At 33.0% G+C, this 21,392-nt stretch overlaps 1 long non-coding RNA gene across 1 annotated transcript; it reads left to right on the forward strand.

The window, feature by feature from the left end:
- The first annotated feature begins 1,678 nt into the window (after window positions 1–1,678).
- Window positions 1,679–11,493, forward strand: LOC149072715 (uncharacterized). Its single transcript, XR_016194496.1, has 3 exons — window positions 1,679–1,872; window positions 3,544–3,652; window positions 11,040–11,493. It is a non-coding gene; the product is annotated as an uncharacterized LOC149072715 (long non-coding RNA).
- The last annotated feature ends 9,899 nt before the right edge of the window (window positions 11,494–21,392 follow it).

The following is a 21,392-nucleotide window of genomic DNA, read 5'->3' on the forward strand; positions in this document are numbered from 1 at the left end:
ACATGCTTTTATATTATGTTGCTGTATTTTGGTTATTTGGCATCCATATTTTTATGGGTATAATTTTTTCAGCAAACTCGACGGGCAATTTGCCTGTTGTGGCCTTTGTATTTGCATTGATGTTTTTGTATAAATAAATAGTTCTCTTCTCCAAAACAGGCCAATGTGTCTGCGGACGAGGGGTGGGGTTAATGTATCTCGCGGATTGCCAATAATGCTTCATGCCTAAAATACTATTTAGTAATGGGATGGGTGCGGTTAATAAATTATTTTTATTAAACTATTACATTATAATATTCTCATTAATTAGAAGAACTATGGCGGCGTAAACTATTCTGTAATATTGTTGGAAGTAATGTAATATTTTAGAACAAAATTTCTTTAGAAAAATTTTATGAACTAAAAAAAATGAGTATTTTTTCCCCCTTTCGGAGTAATTTCAATATTTGTAGAATAATCTTTTAACAAATTTGAGCTAGGTACTTTTTATTTGAAAAAACAAAACATAACTCTTATTGAATTAGTTTTGAAACAAAAAGATATTTGAGTCATTGCGAAAAGTCTTCACGTTCTGTACTCACAGCATCCTTTCAGCGGTGGACTAGTTAACTCTTGTCGAGGTGGACTCGACATAGGATCGCATCAGGAAACAACGGTACTTCATTGTCACAATGGCTCCTTAGGATAATAGGACGGTCCCTGTGAATACGGCTTCTTAGCATAACTTACAAAAGCTATACAAAAACCGCAAAGGGACAAACATCTAAGGGTTTTCCTCATTGCGGGGGGAGGCGTTATTAAGTACATACTGTACCAACGAAGTGCCGCAAAAACCTCTGGACTTCAAAGAGTTAAACCCCCTGTAAAATGCCATATATGGAGTAGGCTTTCTCCCGATTTTCAGCAGATGCAAAGATAGCGGTATAGGGAAAGTGTTCCATTTTGAGATATCAACAAAATATCTGGGCTTGTCAATGCTAAAATAAGAGGTTTTCAAGAAGGCGGGATATCTCGTCAATGCCGCTTATAGGGTTAGTAAATGAAATCAAATTATAAAATGTCAGGGATTATCGAGGCTAAAATAAGAGGCAAGAAATTGACGAGTTACCTCGTCAATGTCGCCTAAAGGGTTAAATATACTGTGTGTAATTCATTATGTTAATAATTTATCTATAAATACGATTAATTTCATTCAAAATTTATTGATTGCGGCTTCTAGAAAAAAAAGCATGCTTTAAATGATAAAAATTTCTCAAGCATGTGTCTGTGTCTAATTCAGTAAAGAAATGCGTGATCTGGATCAACTTTATTCTTCTTTTGAGATCTCGGGAAGTGAGTTCAGATTCCCGGTTGAATTTTAGTTGTGGGAACCCTGAAGAAAAACCTAGTGTATACAATTCGGCAAGAATTATTGAAAATTTCGCCAGTAATGGACTTCATAGACTCTTGCATGAGAAGAACTGCATGTCATGAACATTCAAAGTAGTTATCAGATTCGATTTGACATATTTTTTTAAATTTGTTAATTTCTTTGGACTATGTACGTAATATCATGTTAATATTGCATTTATTCATTTTATTCTGTTATTTTCGTTTAGCAAAACGATTTTTGTCTCATTACACAGATGAAGCTTCATCTACATGCGTATTCATCAATATAAAATCCGGAAAAAACAACTATACAGTCCCGATAAAAAATATTCAAGACCTGTTTTGAGATATGTTTACTACACTCGTGATATGAGGCCATACCTGGTTGAGTGGTTGCTGAGCTATTTTTTAACGAAATGAAATGCACATGAAATGTTTGATAATAAAAGCTTGGATGTTCGTTCACTCGATTTATGAGTTGATACGAGTATTTACACGACGGTAAGAATGCATTTACCTCTTTTTATCGTTCCATCTTTTCAGGCTGCTGCGTTCAATTTAGATTGAATAATTTTATTTTATAGATAATTACGTTAATCTATCAAAATATTGATTGTTTCGATTTGATCACTTTTTCATCTTTTAATGAAAAAACAAATTTCGATGAAGTAAATGATTGCAAAACGAAGTGTTTGTTTTTCATAAAAATGGCTGTCATCGGTTTGCTCAAAAATTAATTTCAGAGTAAAAATAATTGTAGATTCAATATGGGAGAGAAAAGGACACTTCCGTTTCTCTCTCTCTCATTCTCAGGGAAGAAGAGGGCACTTATGGAAAATAAAATGCTCAGCCATATGCTTCATAACAAAAGCTACTGTTATTTTCCGTAAAAAAATTATTTCGAGGCAAATACACAGTATAATATCCTATAGTAACTTATACATATATAGCGTGTCTATAAACATCAAACTACGTGCACAGGTGCTTCGACAGTATGAAAAAACACGGGTTGAAAAACATGCAATAATACATACGCTACGATATACGTAGCATAGCCACCTCGCGCTTTGATTATGGATTTCATGCATTATGTCATTGAATTGATAAGTTTCTTCACATGTATCGGGTATAAACTTCTATCTCGCTATTTTAGTTTCCTTTGTATAAATCGTATATAATAGCTTTCTCTCTAGCTTTTTAGTGCCGCTGTGCGGTCGTACAGACATCGTTATGAATCCGTATTACGAGGTCCCGCGTTCGATCACCGCTGGCGACACAGTGGTGGTCGGCCAAGTAACAGACCTTACAAAATTCAAATTCTAACACTATGGTGCAGTCAATAGAGCTGGTTTCGTCTTTAGAAGACAGATGGCAGCACCTAACCAAACATATATACACGAAACTTTCACAGTTAGGTTCTACAATAATTAATATTATGACCTATGGCTCCTTGACACCCCAGACTTGATTACAAGACATCTTTGTGCAAATTGTGATTCCAGTATTATCGCTATAGCCAATCGCTGTTCCCTATTCTGCTTTTTTTCAATGATTAGATGTTATCTTTTGTGCATTCTGAAGTCATTGATTTCAATTTTAATTATCAACTCCAATTCTAATTTCACAAAAATCAATTAGTTACCAATTATAAATTTATAATGATAACAATAAAAATATATAAAAATAGTAATTTGAAGAAATATGCTCTTCATTTACTTGTTAGATTTATATTTCAATACATATCCATATAATATAGTCAAACCTCGTTAATGAGTCACTCTTGGGAGAGCAAAAATATGACTTAGTAAGCGGAGTGACTCGTTAAAAGGAGTAAGCCACAGCTGTGCCAATTCTTGCCTGAGGACAATTAGGACTTCCAAAAATAGACCCGGTAAGCGGAGTGACGTATTAACCGGGTGACGCACTAACGAGGTTTGACTGTACATCTATTGTAATGAACTACAGGGAAATTCTGAGTTTATGAAACAACACAGTTACATGCTAATTTTAAAACTGATTGATAACCAATGTGAAAATTTTATAAATTCTTGAAAAATTTAAAATTCTCTTTTTATACACAATTGAGTGTGTAACCTGTGTTAATATGCTATGAAAATTTTAAAAACTGCATTGATAATATTTACAATTTTTTTTAATTTCAAATTTCATTAGGATTTCTTATGATTGAGTGACAAGGTGACCATAAAGACTATCTGGAAGGATGAGATGAATAGAAAGCAAGATTGATGACAATTGAGAAGGAAAAATATTTTCCGCGGAGGTATAATATTACTTATTTAATAAAATGTTAGTGTAGAACTATAGTTATTTGCAATTAATTCAGGATCAATTCTCATAAATTTTGAGTCACATTTTATTACTTTCCCTTTTAAACATTTTCAAGTTAATATAAAATAGCTTTTGACATAAAAATTGAAAGAAATAAATTTCAATGCAATGAGTACTTACACATTTTCACCTGTTACAGTAATTTTCAGAATGTTGAAAATGTATGAATATTACTCACATATAAATAATGTGATACACACTGCTTAATATGGCCATATTAAGACTCATGACTTTTTATGAAAACAACTGTGTGTGTGATTAATAAGAAAACCCATATATATATAAAGCACATGAGCAAAAATTTTCATAAAAGCAACTAGCATACATATATAAAAAAACATTAAATAATTTCTGTGAAGTTAAATGAAAATAAAATTTAGACATTGCATATTTTCTAATGCTTTCTCTGTTACATTCCCTGTAGTATTTATATAAACCTGTATTTCCATCCATTCTTTGAACTTGAGTTGAGTTTGGACATAGTGCAGGACTGAAGGGGCTTTGTAGGTCATTATTGTTAGATGTATATTTTGTAGGTTATATGAGATGAAAAATAGCATGAGATGCATATGAAAAAATTTGGGATCATACTGGTCTTTATAATTGAAAGTTTGCAATAACTCATGGTGATTATAATGAGTATTGGCTGTATATCTCTTTCTTTTACAAAAATTCACAATGTTCCAAGCAATTTTTAATTATCATTTGTATACTTGATTAAGTGACACACCAATAAGATATAAAGCTATTGAGCGAAGCACATTTATTATGTATAATCATAGGTGTACAAAAATTTTCTCAAGGCGTTGGTTTCAATTTTTTTTTCTTCTCAAGGGGTTTACTTTTTGTAACATCCCTTAATGGGGTTACATGCCCGGTTTGAATTATCCAGTTGAAGCAGACAACAAGCAGGAAATAAACAAGTTGTTATGTATCACTTCAAAAGCTTTATTACATTAATGGTTATTTTACATTAAGCTAGACTCATTCATAAAAAAACTTTGGTGTTAAAGTCGATTATTCAAACATCAGTTTTATGTATAAAAAAGGTGGATCTCACCACAGAACTCCATGTCCATTTAGCCAGACATCACCTTTCTTCTCACAGACCAAGAGGGTGCGTTAGACACGATAGCGATATAGATCCATCCACATCGTTGAAATCAACTGAAGAACAGCATTTCAAGGTTCGAATCAAGTCACCAGCAACCAATTTCAGATAGATCTCCCAGCAATCATCGATGAAAGTCCACCGGAGCCCAGCCAGTTGAACATTGAAGATAGTAGAGGTACTGGACGTTTCTATGGCATTAGACTAGAAGTTTCATCAGGAACCAAACCATTCAAGGTTTCATCTGCTAGAGAGAGCAACCAGTCATGGGTTGAACTGCAAGACTCGTTAAATAGTTATTTAGCTTTCATAAAAACAACATCTTCACCAGACCTGCCGGGAACAAGAAAGGTAGTTATTCAAATCACAACATTATTTTGAAGTTTCAGGACCGAAGCTGAGAATAATGAGAGTTAGCTTCTCAAGTAGCAAAAGCGAGAAGTGAATACTTGAATGCGATTAGTGAAAATGAGAGACATGCTTTTATACATCTTAAACCGGTTTTAATTTAGGACCATTCGTCCACCGGCAACACTTCGTCTCTCGATAAAAATTCAACAAGTTACAAAAAATAATTTGCATACAAAAACAAGTTCAAAATTATTTCAAAATTTTAAGTGGCAACACTAAATGCAATTGGGCAAGCTGGCCAGGCTCTCCGATCACGCCTTTCATATTAAACACTGAAAACACAAAAACACAAAAACACAACAAATAATTATTCCGGCGGAAGTTTGCAGCCAACCGCCAAAACAGGTAAGTAAAAATATAATAACAATATAACGAGACCATGTGATATCTCCCCCGGGAGAATCCCCAACCAAAATAATAATTAAAAGTAAAAGTAATGGAGAAGGATGTCATCCTGATCTGTTACAGTTTTTTCTTGCAAAATAACACTATAATCTCTGCTTGGGGGGGGGGGGGGGTTAGAACCCAAAAAACCCCTTTGCATACACCAATGATTATAATATTAAATTATTAGGTTCTACATTCAAGTTCTATATTTTTAAATAACAATTTACGGTATGTGTAGTGTTACACTATTTGCTCTGTTTATAGAAGAGCAATTTTGCTATCTTCTTGATTCATTTAAACTTGAATATATGACAAAAAATATTCAAGATTATTGGTGTGTGGATGTGTAATCATAAACAGAAACTTTTTCACAGTCTTGGAGTCCTTCCTTTACACCAACTTCACTTCTACAAATCTATTTCAATTGTTTTTAAATGTAAATTTTCTTCACCATCATATAGTTCTTGTTTCTCATATATATATAGATTGAACAATATAGGCTATACTCAACTACTATTGATTCACAAAACATTTCTGAAGAAGCATTTTATCTACTTATCCCGAAATTTTGCAACGCTTTACACCCAGTATTCTTAACATTATTACTTATAATTTATCACAAATCTATGATAATTTAGCGTAGACAATTCAGTGTCATGACAATTCAGTGCTAACATTTCACTGCAGACAGTTCAATGCTATCACAATGTAACCAAAGAGGATGCTTTTTCCCATTTTCCACAGTGTTTATCGTGTCTAGTGCAGACAAGTGGATTGCAAGTCAAAGATTCGACAGACATTGACTTTGCATGGAATATTGGAAAAAAAATTAGCTGCATTAGCATTCATGCCAACCAGAGACAGTTGAAGAGTTAGAAGATTTGTTAGATAGCGAGTCAGAGAAAGTTGAAAAGTTAGAAGATTTGTTAGATAGCGAGTACTACAGAGACAATTAAAAAGATTTACATGATATTGTAAATTATTTCGAAGACACTTGGACTGGAAAGCCAACACAAAGAAATCATAGGGCAGATCCAAAATTTGCTATAGAACTATGGAATGAGTTCGAGGCCATTATTGTTGGCTTAGCAAAAACCAATAATAATATTGAGGGCTGGTATAATTCATTCAGTAGCACTATTGAAGTCCATCATCCCAATAATTGGAAATTCATAACTCTGCAGCAAAAGGAGAAGCTTACAGAAATTAAATTAGAGCAGAGCATCTTCGGTCAAGAAAATATAATTTTAACAAGCACATAACTTTCAATTGAAAGGGTAACTACTTTTTATGATATGATGATACATTTTTTATGACAACAACGTATTTGTGTAAAAAAAAACAAAAAAAAACAACAAACAACAATTCTAACCACACCTTATTTTCAAAATCATTTTGAAAGTCCGCCAGTCCTAAGTCTGAAAAAAAGTAAAAAGTAAATTGTTATTTAAAATAACAATTAACATTATTTTTTTGATTGCTCAAAATCTTAATATTGAACTTTTTTCTTCTTAAAACTGGTGATTCAATTGGAAATGCTGTTTACCAGTGCTCTAGGTTGTAATGGGGCTTTCTTTGACATGATGTAGGATACTCCCATTATTCTTTCAAACAGACCTCATAAGAGTCCCATTGTGATTATTACATGCATGTGCAATGCTAGCTATGCATTGATTGTTGTGAATTTTTGAAAATGCCTGAACTTTTGTGGATATTATAGCTCCTTTGAAAGTCCTAACATACCCAGAGTTTTAGCTAATAGTTCCTCCTATCATTTGGGGTTACATTTCCAATTTCCAGTCAAGCTTTTCCAGTGTGAATATGGTTTATTTTTTTTTTTGTTCTCTATGTATACACTCTACGTTTCTACATTGAATTTTGAATTAACTTACATTTCTCTAATATTAGATACTCTTCACACATTCATCTAATAATAATGAAAAGAAAAGTTAAGTAGCTTTCAAAACAATCTGAATTCCCTCAATATGAACAAACCATGGTAGTTTTAAAAAGAAAAAAAATCTTGTAGAAAGAGTAGAAACTTCAACAACAATGAGAACAGCTCTTGTTCATCCATACAGCCATCTCTCATGCTTTACATCAGTGGTTCTCAACTGGTGCGGCCACATAAGAAAAATAAAAAATTAAAAAAAAAAATTAATTACAAATATTTTTAAATAATAGGAATAAATCAATACCTTTGATGAATAAATAAAAAAAATAGACTTACAGGGCTCCGCTATAGAAATTATATGCTAGAATGGGCTCAGCGAGTCAAAAAAGGTTGAGAACCACTGCTTTACATCATAGTTTCCCAAACTTTTTGTTTCATCACCCCCTTCTTCAAAACTGTTTTGTTCTCATCGCCCTTCAACTCAAGCCAATCCACAGGATTCTATGCTAAACACATAGCTCCTACCGCCCCCTTGAACCATTCCCACTCTGGGAAACACTGCTTTATGTGATCCCCCCTTTAGGCATTTTAACTGCAACATAATTTTGTAAAGTTAATTTTAAAAATTTTAACCTATGAAATTCAGCAGTTTTTTGCATCTTATTGATTTTAATCCCAAAAAAAGAGCTTGCAAATGGAAGTCATAATATAGTTAAAATGACATAATCTGTTTGATTTGAGGATGTAGATGAAATTCTCAAATTCCACTCATTAGAATTCACTAAGCATGTTTAAATGAGAAACAAAATTAATGATGACTTTTTTAAAAACACATTGACAATGCCATTAAAATTGTAATCAAAGAAAATTATTCTGAGATTAGATTTTTAATATTTATCAGAAATATTCAGAAGTCTGGCTTGTTAAATGAGTAATATATAATAATAATAATAATAGTAAGTTTTTACAAAAAGACAAAGAATGTTACCCATCAACAGGATCTTGACTGTCATTAAAAACATTATCAGCCTATCTGGAACTTCTGGGCAAAACATATTCACACTTAAGGCTCAAATGCATTTGATGAGTTCACTAGCTGTTCTCTTGCGAGTAAAGTAGGTGGGAAGCAAACCAGTTTCAACAAGGTCATAGCAAGAGGTGTGTGTGGGAGGGACTAGGGTGGTCCGGTCCCCCCTGGTAATGTTTGAAAATGGCTGATTTTTATGGAATGACGTGGTTAAGTCTATTGTTCAGTCATTTTTGTCCGTCTCAAAACATCAGTTGCTCCCCTTCGAAAGAAACTTCTAGCTATGGTCCTGGGTTTCAACTGGCTAAATAAATTTCAATTACACATAACTAGTACAATCGCTCACTAGATGAGCAAGCATCTCATTTTTTCCCTTTCCTTTTGTTTTTATTGTCACCTTTCTCTTTTATTGTGAGCCAAAGCAAGTGGTAAAAAATAGCCACACCCATATTGCACCCAGAGGATAACAATAAAGCTAGTGAGTAGAGAGAATAGTAAACCACCCTTCAACTTTACTTACACTAGCAGAGAGAGCAGCGGGTTTAATAGATAACACTGTTACACAGAGTGGCTTTAGTAGCAGTGAGTAAAACTGTAAGCGAGTAGCTAGTAAACTCACCCAATGTAATAGATCCTTTACCAGAACACAAGTCCACACATCATCCAATCAGACTGTCAGAAGTACATAAGGTATTTATACGATAGTATAAATTAAATTCATTCATCCAGGGGCAACCATAAATTTTCAAGATTATAAATTTGAATAAATAATTCATTCATGAATATTTTGTTAGGTGTTGAGCAATGATTTGCTTCTGAAGAAACTTCCTCTATCCCTATCTTATCTATGAAGAACTTAATTCACTTCACACGATTTTGTCTTATGTAATTATTTTATGGAACTATAATTAATCATGTAAAGTGTGAATGTTTTTTATTTGTGGTCAGTATATCACCCACTCACATGATGTTTACTACAGTTGCAGATAAAATGATTTGTGGTGTTCACTTTTCATACCACCGAATACCAATTTTTAGAAAAAATATGATTTAGTCATGAGAAAAAAAAGATTCTGAGTCAGTTTGAATGAAATTTAAAGCACTTTTTTAAAATATATAAATAAATATAAATTTGGATATCACCGAAGTGTTTCAAACGTAAAGCATTCATTTAGAAGGATTTTTTAACTGCACATATATGAGGCTTTTACCTAAAGCATAACTGTATGCAGATATTTTTTGTTATTTTGTTGATAAAAGAAAAGAGATATTATTTTTGGATGTGGATTAATGTTTTTCATATGTTGTTTTCTATTCAGACCCTGAATGTACATAATATGTGAGCAAAAGCAGCAATGTTATTATTTTTAATTTGCATTTTTTTATATTCATTATGTTTTTTAGGCTTACAATCAAAGTTTCTCTCTATCAGGTGTTCTGTTCACCTTTGAATTTCAATTCATTTGTAGCTTTTAATTAATTGTTTACTAGCAAAACATTTAAAGATTACATAAAATTAGATACTTCCATATAATTTTTCTGATGGATCACACAGAAGTAGGGTAAATATGAAAAAACACTTTCAACATGATCTGCTTTGAAAATATGGCACACATTAATTTGTCTATATTCATGTATTTATCCAAGGATGATGTCACTCTCTGCTTTCCATATGAAGGTTTTTAACAGCTGGTTGATGTGAAGATGAATTTAGTTAAGAAAGAAAATTCAACTGCCCTTGCAGGGAATCAAACTCATGTACTCTCACTTGTTGGGTGAGTGCCCTAGACTACAAAGGTAACGAATCTCAATCTTCCCGTAGAGCTCTTGTGCACTGCACAAGGGCCGTACATGGATGGTCGGACCTAACTCAGTCCAAGCTCACAATATCTAACATCTAACACTGCCACCAGATGGCGACTTATCCAAGGTTAATGTCACTCTAAAATTTCTCCATCATCATTTCACCATTCATCTTTGCATCAACAAGCTGTTAAAAACCTTTATTTCAAATGAAGCAGCTCATATGTTTTTATAGGAATAGAGGAATATTTATTAATTTTAAGCCATGTCAGATTCAAAATACAATTTTGGTCATCATATAATGATACATTTCAAAATATAATCATGAAATGTATCATCAGATACAGAATTTTGGTGTCATATAGAAATCTCTGAAAATCAAAATTAGTTTATAGTGATTGGTTAAATTTGATGCTATATTTGATGATCTGAATTTTTTATGTAACTAAACTTATATCATGTGAACAATATATTAAACTCTTAGTCTTTGGGTTTTTTTGATACTGGATAAAGTTTAAAATTGCAACTGAAGCTTCAATGAAAATAGCTTATTTAAGTAAAGCCTTATTTAAAAAATAGGTTTTTAATTATTTTATCATTGATCCCCCACATTAACTAAAATAATTAACCAGAAAGTCTTAATTGATGTATATATATGTATATATTGTATTTTTCTTTCTTTTCAGAAATTAATCATCACAGTTGGATTTATCTAAATTGCTCAGCAGATAATTTGATTATCTACACATTGCTCAGCAGATAAAATGATAGCATGACTGTTCAAGCCATAGCCAAAGTTGAAAATTAAGAAAACAGTGTGTACAGAAAATAAGTTATGAATTGCTAAGTATTATTTTTCTTAGAAGATATTTTCAGCATATCACAAGCTATAAATTAGTTTACTCATATATTCATTTTTCACTGGAATCCACATTTGCTATGTACTAGAATCTTCTGGAATTTTTGTGCTTGTGGAATATAATGTAGTACTTCTTATTCTTTCTAAGACAAATTATACTAGCACTCAAACACACATGACTGACACAGATAAATTTTAAAATAGTTATGAAATGCTCATATCCAATTTCTATATTTAAATGAATAAGTATTTGAGCTACACCCTTTTTTAGTGAAAAAATCTGATCACATTTATTAGCACATTTATATTTAGTATTTTATTAGCAATCAATGATTGTTTTGTGACCAAGGGCTTTATATTATTATTTTCTGATTATGTGAACATCATGTATAAAACACGGGGGAAAATCTTAGTCTTCATTTAATATTCAAAAACTTCAAAAGATGAAAAGAAATTTTTTCAGTACCATTCTATGTAACATTTTTGTTTTTTGTCTAAAAATATCTTTAATAAGTTATTATAAGTGTTATTTAAAAAAAAGCCACTTATTGTTCGGCTGCTTTTCTGATTACATAAGAATATCATTATCATTAATTCACAATACTTTTCAATACTTTGAGAAATACTTTTTATGAAAGTGTGAGTTTGTTTTTGATCAAGCTTTTAATTTAAATTTATTTATAGTTTATAATTAACTTATTGTTGTTGAACATTGGAACAAAATGTTTTGCAAATTGTGGAACTTAATTTATAAATGGTAATAATGATAAATTCTGATTTTAGCTTTAAGCTTGTTTCAAAAAGTTTTAATTGTGATGCATGGAAATAAATTTTAATAAAAATAACAAATTTAGAGAGAGTTTTGGTTTTTGATTACAAAATATTTTTTACCAAAACTAATAAAAAATGTTTTGTAAGCAAAACTGGGCTTGTAAGTGGGTTTTTTGTGATTGTTTGTGTGTTAATGCAGTTTTCCAAATCAGCTACTCAATGAGACAGATTTCTCTGATAAAAAGCATGAATAAAACACAATGAGGATAATCTAATAGCTCATGATGAAAAATATAGACTGACAACCAATGTAATCTGTATATAGTTTCAGTACCTGTATTAGTTTTACAAACTCAGAAAAATATGTTGAATACAATTACAAATACAAATACAACGCCACAACAGGCAAAATGCCCAATGAGGTGACTGATAAAAAGATGCCCATAAAAATATGGATGTCATATATTTCAAAAATACAGCAACCCAATTAAAAATGCAATTAACACAAATTATAAACAATATATACACATGATAAAATATTATACAACGCTCATAAAGAATACTTATGGTTGTCTTATTTTAAGAATGGATAGCTTCTTGATTTACCCCAACGTGTTTATCATATTTCTTTTTAAACATGTCAATTGTGTTACAATTTACTACCTCCGGGGGTAAGCTATTCCATTTATTAACAACCCTATTAGAGAAAAATTCCCAGCGACACCATAACCTTGCATTGTCCCTCACCAATCGATACTGGTGTCCCCTTGTAAAAGCAGTCGATTGGCGGTGTACTAAAAGTTCATGGTCCATCCTATCCATCCCATTGAAAATTTTGAACACTTCGATCATATCTCCTCGACACCTGAGTTCATCCAATGTAAACATATTCAAAAAATGAAGTCTCTCTTCATAACTCAAGCCCTGTGTGCCAATAAGGACAGGCGTAGCTCTTCTCTGCACCTCTTCAACCAAGTCTATGTCCCTCTGCAGGTATGGTCTCCAAAACTTTACAGCATACTTCAGTCCAGGACGAACTAAGCCTCGAAAAAGCAGAAGAATGACTTTAGGAGAACGCGAAGAGACCTTTTTGAAAATGAGACCAAGCATTAAAATTATAACAAATAAATTGATTGAACCATACAAATTATTTCTATGAGTTAACTAAAATTGAGAAACTGCCAGGTAAAAAAAAATCATTGAAAAGTTTTCATTATAATTGAATAGATTTTCATGAAAGATTTTAGTGTTGAACGATGAATGTGTTTTTCTTGTTAGATGGAGCATACAATTGTTTATTCAAACCTTATTGAAACTATTATACTTTAGATATGTTATACAGCACATATTCATGATTTAGCGGCAGTACATTGCGACCCATATTCATGATTTAGCGGCAGTACATTGCGACCCATATTCATTATTACACCATTGTAACCCATTATTCCACACATTAGGAAGTCTGTTATTATAAAGACTTAAAAAATATCTTCGCTGTTTCACACTACAAAGGGAAAAGAATATGATTTTTACTAACCCACTAGTGCTCAAAGATTCTGGTATTGGTAAATGACCAATTTGCTTTTATTAGTAAAATAAATTTGTTCATGTCTTAGTGTGAATCACCAGCCTTTTAATTTTGCATATGTAGTACTAAACTATATAGTATATATTATAAAATGCTTGGAGTGTTGTGTTCAGGTTCATGTTGGACTTTTTTCGTGTATAAGTTAGCAATTTCAACATTTTTTCAAATCTCATATACCACACCTAAAATTGCTAAAATTCTGTGAAACATCTGTAAATATAGATGCAAACTCTTCTATTACACAAGCCTATATAATAAGCTACCAAATATTGTATGATTCATAATGATATGGCTATAATATATATTATTATGATAATAAATAATATTCTACATTCATATATTAGATGTGGAACAAAGTTCTTACCAGAAATTATAGGTGGTGTTGGACAAGCTGCAGTAGTTGTGTTTACAGTCTATTTGCATAATCACAATCGTTTTAAAATGTTAAAGTATGTTCTAATAGTACACAAAAGTTTGATACTTGTTTGCAACTTTTAGGTGTAATACGGGACATGTAAAGTGTCTGTTGAAAAATTTAAAACTTGTCACATCATTTGGTCCTACTGGAGCTTTCAGGACTGCAACCACAATAAGTTCTGTCGTGGGGGAGTCCACTGTAAGTGCCGCAACAGTCAGATACTGGTTCTACTATGAACATTTCCCTCAACACGCACAATCCAACTGGAAATTGCTGATGCGAGGGCAAAATAGATCACCAGACGCACACTGACACACAAGAAAGTCATAATGTCTGTCTGGTGGGGTCACCAAGGAATAATGTCCCGTGACTTTCTTCCAAAAAGATATTTCTTGCTTTTTTGTATCCTTTTTTCCAAATAATAAATTTTGGGCAAGAATTTTCTTTCCCACCTAATATAAATACAAAGGCCACAACAGGCAAAATGCCCAACAAGATGATTGGAAAAAGATGTCCATAAAAAATATGGAGGCCAAATAAAACTAAAATATAGCTACCCAAAATAATAGCAATCATTACAAAAAAAAAGATACACATTGAAATAAAACAATAAAAACTATTGATTATGATGAAATAAATAAAATACACTGCCCATAAAAAATTATGGTTGCCTTATTTAAGTATAGATAGTTTCTTGTGTGTGTGTGATTCATTACATTATAAACATCATATATTTTTTAAAACATATCAATTGTGGTAGAATTTGCAACTGCCGAGGGTAAGCTATTCCATTTATTCACAACCCTGTTAGTGAAACATTCCCTGCAACACCACAACCTAGGGGAACACATGCTGGTTTTCCACCAATATATTATTCTCGTCCATCCACTTCACCAGTTGTCTTTTGATAATAATTTCCAAAATTTTCAATTGAGCTTGTCAAACTCACTAGACGATAATTGGACATGGTTTCTCTACTATTTTTTTTTTCAATATTGGAACCACATTAGCATGCTTCCAATCCAATAGGATGATACCCTTAGCAACACTACTCCTGTAAATCTGCGCAACAATTCATTAACACATTCTCTAAGGACCCTAGGATAAATATCATCTGGTCCTGATGCTTTGTTAGCACATACATTTTTAGGACTTCCACTTGAATATTGGTGAGAACTTTGCCACCCCATAGTACATCTGTACTTTGGATACTGCCTTTTTTATTGAAAACTGATTCAACAAAATTATTGAAGGCACTACACGTGCGTACATTGCTCCCAACCCTAGACCTTTCTATCGAGAGGGGGCCAACTCTCCCCACACATCCATTATTGACATATCTGAAAAATAATTTTGGGTCAGTGTGAATATTATCTGCCAACCTAGATTCAACTTTCTTTTTACAGTTCCTTATCACTTCAACATCCTTTTTTTTTCAGCAAATGATGACAGGTCACCACATGTATATTAATGTTATATGACAGATACAGAATATTAAAGTGGTTAAAGACAGGGCATTCACACCAAATGAGTGAATTAGCATTGAATGTTGTCAACAATTTTTATTTTTGTTTGGCATAGATTTTAAATTCTTGTAACTAGTAGGGTACCGACACACTCTAATTAAAAACTACTTCTCTAAAATTGAAAATATTTAAATTTTATATAGTTCAGTTATTTCACATGCAGATCAGTTCAAATCAAATAATTCACCTGATAAATTTCTTTGATGCACATAGATATTATCGATTGAATTTCTTTTATAGAAATGAACTTTTGAGATTCAACTTACACCAATCTCGTATAAAAGGTATACCAGAGCTAAAACAATGTTTTGAATCAGCCATTGATTGAAATATGCAACAAAAACTTTATTATTTTATAGATTTTGCTACTTTGAAATCATTTGCTATTTGTTTGATTTGTAAGATGCTAGAATAGCTTCTTTCATTCAAATATTTTGGTTCAAAAGTACAGTTGATTCTCTTGTCAGCAAAAATCATAAAAGTACTAGATCAATTCAGAGTATGATGTAGAAGCAACAAGGTGTGAATAAAATTTGACCCAAAAAGAGTTGGAATTCTAAACACGATAAATACCGGAAAAATCTTCAAAAAAAGGAAAGTATTATTCCTTTTATCATCAGTGAACAAATTGGTTTTTATTCAATAAATAATTTGCTTGATTTATTTACAATTCCTCAGATAAAAACTTCATGTGATTTTAAGGAACTCATTTTAAACTAGCAAAAAAAATCTTTATTAAATTGCCTTGATGGGATCCCCAATCATATCCTAAAATTCTGCGCCGATGAAATTTGCAACTATCTCCTCATTATATTCAACGTCTCACTGAATACTTCTAATCTACCCAATGACTGGAAAATTAATAAGATAATTCCCATCCATAAATCTGGTTCACTGTCCCACCCTCTCAATTTTAGACCTATTGCAATCACCTCATCGTGCTGCAAGCTCTTAGAACACATAATTGCCAAGAATATCCGTACCCACCTCGATTCGATTAACTTTTTCTTCCCTAACCAACATGGATTTTGATCATCGTTATCTGTATCTACCCAATTAACACTTTTCATACATGACTTAACAGACTCCATTGACAAAAACCTCCAATCCGATATCATTTTCCTAGATTTTTCCAAAGCATTTGACAGGGTGCCCCATAATAAACTTCTACTAAAACTTTCAAACCTTGGACTAAATGTTCAACTGCTGAAATGGGTGGAGGCCTTCCTTATTAACCGTAGCCAGTTTGTCTCGTACAAGAGCCAAAAACTCCCCTTTCCTTCACGTCAAATCTGGCACACCCCAGGGCTCGGTCCTCTCGCCATTATTATTTCTCATTTACATAAATGATCTACCCGACTCCATAAACTGCCACATCAGACTCTTCGCTGATGACTGTGCCATCTATAAAACAGTGTCCAATCTTTCTGACCAAGAATCTCTCCAACACAACCTTAACATTATTTTCAAATGTTGCTCAACCTGGGAATTACCCCTCAATTTCTCAAAAACTGTTTTTATGAAAGTTACCCGTACAAGAATCCCCCATGAATTCCCCTATTCTATAAACGACTCTTTGATCTCTGAGGTTTCCCATTATAAATACGTGGGCATTATGATCTCTTCCGATCTCTGCTGGAACCTTCACGTTGATTATGTCTTTAATAAATGTCTCCAAAAACTCTTTTTCCTTCGCCGTAACCTAAAATACTCCACCCGACATGTTCGTCACTTGTACTACCAAACATATATTCTCCCTGCCCTCTCCTATGCCTGGGATCCCCACACCCAAACCAACATAGACAAATTAGAATCTATCCAAAATAAGTCCACTCGTTTCATTTTTAACTGTTGGTCTTCATCTGCCTCCATAACGGAACTCAAGCGACAAATCAATATCCAACCGCTCTCCTCTCTTCAACTTATCTCTCATTTAACTTTTCTTTACAAAATCCTCCATGGGTTTTTTAACATTGACACCTCCAATATTCTAATCAAACCTTCTCATTTCTCTGTTAGACTCAATTATTCCAAAAAATTACAGCCCATCTTTGCCTCTTCAGATTGTCCCAGATTTAGCTTTTTCCCCAAGAACTATTATCGACTGGAACAACCTACCATCAAATATTGTAGATTACACCACGATTTCTGAATTCTCTCGTACCATTAATCGTCACTTTCGCCATTTATAATTCCGCATCCTCTTGTATAGGCCTCGGCCAATCAATATTGAATAAATAAATAAACTAAAAATTTTGAAGTGAAATCTCAAGGAAGTGGTTTTGAAGTGAAATATGTTCAAGGAACTGGCGAAAATTATCATTCTAACTTGGGTACATTGTTAATTGATGCAATTCATTTTAACCACTGTTATCGCTATGGAAAACTTCTCATAGTAGTGAACAATATCGTTATGTACGAGGTTTTAGCATTGTGTGAAAAAGTTTCACTATACTAAGAAATATCCACTCAAAGAACATACTAAAAGCTTGGGAACTTTTTTTCCTATATGCAGTGAGAAGGCACTCAGTCATCTGTGAATGCGGTGATGACCATAAGAAGATAAGTTAAATAAAATGTTTTTGGAATAAATCTGTTGTGTTTTTTGTTTAATTTTTGCACATTTGTCTTGTTTTTTTTTTTTAACTTTTTGACCATTGATGATTATTTGTTATCCAAAACCAGTTTCAACAGTTTTTTGTTCACTCATTTTCATTTTTGTAAGTATTCTTTTGTTTTTGACAGAAAACAATGAGAAAATATTTTTGTGAAATAAATTCTTAATCTGACAGAGAGAATTCGCCACTAAACAGCATTCCTGTTTGAAACCCATGGATTTGGGCATTCTGCAATCCTCGCAGTTTCGCTCTAAAAGAGCATTTTTCTGAACAGAGTATTGACTTTTGTTAATCACAGTAAGAATGGGCAAAATTATGTTAAACAGATGGAGGTGAGTGTGAAAAATGTGGATTACGGTGTTGAGTATATATGAGAAAGCGTCACGCCGAAAACATCAAAGAATAAATAGCATAACGTAAGGCTTATACGACTTCGCAAGTTGAAGACAACCATGGTGGTGCCAAATTTAATGTTTCCACCTAAACATGAAACGTGTAATGTATACCAAGATATTGACCTTTTTTCACATCAGCAGTACAGTGGAACCTCGCCCTAATGGCAATTCCCGTTAACGGACACTTTTCTGATTCTCGGTCCAGTGGAATAAGGCTTTAATGTATTTCACTCCCCGTTAGCGGGCAGTAAAATCAGGCAAAGTATTCAACTAAGATTATGTTCAATCCCAAACTCGTGTTGGTAAATATGATGAATCGTCAATTAATTACTTAATTAACTGAACATAACTATGGTCCAGGATGATGAATTCGAATGGTAATGTGTGTTGGTTTTGTTTCTTGATATGTGTGACAAAAACCAACATTACAAGACTGATAATGCTGTAATGAATGTTTCTATCTTCACTTATTTTAATTTAATTTTTAATGCAAAATTTGCGCGTATCATGCACGGGTAAAAATAATTAATTGGTTTAATGAAGAAAAATGTTTTATAAGTTTTTCCATATTTATCAAACTTTCCAACTACATTTAGTAATTATGCATAATCGCCGGTAAAAGTGATAAGTAATGTGAAATTCAATCAAACTTTCTTTATTGAGACGATTGGTGATTATGCACAATTACCGGCGTATCACTTACACACAGTCACATATACATTTTAGCATGAAAATGCATAGGAATCAATTGCAACCGACGTCGCATAAATATGAAAGTCGTATAAACGAGGTTCCACTGTATATCTACCTCCCCATTAGCGAACACTCCCCGTTGGCAGACAAAATTTTTGATCTCATGCAGGGCCGTAGCGTACCTTCCCGGGGCAGACATTTCCTCGGAAGCCCCTTAAAAACGAAAAAATTGTACAAAAGAAGTGTACATTTTCTGTGAGGCCCCCATTTTTCTCAGGGCCCCAGTCTAGTCACGTCCCTGATCCCAGGGTTGTCCGTTATCGAGGGATTCTACTGTATAATAACCTTGAATTTAAAATATGAGGGTATTGGAGAAATTATGATGGATATAGATAACGGCGAGTACTGGTTACTAAAAATTTACGTTTCCGAAATTCGTGACGCGATTGAGAATCGAGAAAAATTGATTCACAGAAAGTGACAAAACTGGAAATGATAAAGGAACACAGAAACTTCCAATAAATAAGTTGTTTCTTAGATAGTGTTTTGGAAGATAGGACCATATTATAACATGCAAGAGAGAAGGGGCGGTTCAAGAAGGTTCGGCGCCCCTCCTAGAGCAACGGGCCAAGAGCCGCGAAGAGAGAGAGACATTGATTCTTTTTGAAAATCTGAGTGAAGCTATGATAACCAAAGTTTTCCGGACGATTCCAGCTAAAAATATCTTAAGAATAATTAATTTATATACTTGTTATTATAAGTAACAATATGCAAATTATAAACGGTAAATTACAAGTAGAATTTTTAAAATTTTTTTAAATTACTTTTTGCGTTAAAAATGTGAATCAATATATCTTGAAGAAGAGTCATAGTTATCTAAAACAATAATATGCCTCGTATTCAAGATATATTGACTCATATTTTGTACGAAAAAATTTCTAGTAATTTACCGTTTATATTTCGCATTTTTCATATTTATTTCTCAAGTTTTCATATCTAAAACAGTTGAAAACTTGAGAAATAAATATAACTTTTGATCTATGATTCAGGAAATTTCCTAATCCAGAATCATTCAAGTCCCGAGGAGTCTGGATTAAGGAGTTTCTATTCTACTGACATATATTGTGAATGCATTAATCATTCATTTCACACCCGATAGATGGCAGCGAATGATCGAAGCACCCTAAGTACTGAAGTATAGTGCGTGCAACTAGTATAAAAGTTAGTTATTAGAGCCCGGAAGTTTAGGCACTAAAAATGGTCGAAATAGGCATGCAAAAAGGCACTAAAGATTCATAAAATAGGCAATAAGAAAAGGCATAATTTTTGGAAGGAAGAAAAAATAACTAAAAACAAAGGTATTTTAAGGGTCCAAAAACTAGTTGAAAAATTGGTTGCACTTAATCCGTCCATTGTTTTAATTATAGTTTATAAGAACTGCATTATTTTTGAAATCAAATTGATTTCAAGTCCAAAATAAAAGGTTACTAGACCCTCAGGATTAGGCCAATTCCAGAGCCGCCATTACCAGGCGCGGAGTCGGTAGACAATATTATCTGTGGGGCTCCGAGTTGCGAATAATTCTCGTTTATTTGTTGTATTATTTCGAATAATCATTATCATTTCTATGGTTGAAACATGGCTATCTTGTTCTATTTTTGTGAAAAGAAAAACCACGTATGCGGGGCTCTGTGTGGCCGCATCTGTCAAACACCCCCTGAGGGCGACTCTTGTCAATTTAATCGAATACTAAATATGCATGTTTAATAAATAGCCATTGTTGTTTGCAGTGAATTTATAGCGCAAAAAATAAAATAAAACATGGTCCCCAGAGCCAGCCCTGTCTGCTCCTACCCCGCCTTGTGTGAGCTATGACGTCAATTCAAGACTTCATGGGACACTCATCGGTCCGCTATGCACATACAACACAGTCCCATGCCTGAGCGAGACATATTATGTGAAGCCTGCGGGGGGGGGGGGTGTTTTTAATGCATATTTTGGCATTTGTAAAGTGCACGAATTCCGATTTTTAAGTGCATATTTTGAGATTTTTAAGTGCATATTTTAACATGGTTAAGTGCATATTTGCATATTTTTAAAGCATATTTCACCACTTTTTTAGTGCATATTTGCATATTTTTAAGGGATCTCAATGGAAATTCGGTAATTTT

This window comes from Pholcus phalangioides, unplaced genomic scaffold (assembly GCF_987345545.1).
Source record: "Pholcus phalangioides strain wild (caught in Gottingen) unplaced genomic scaffold, Ppha-v1.0 ptg000017l_1, whole genome shotgun sequence".
Taxonomy (NCBI): Eukaryota; Metazoa; Arthropoda; class Arachnida; order Araneae; family Pholcidae; genus Pholcus; species Pholcus phalangioides.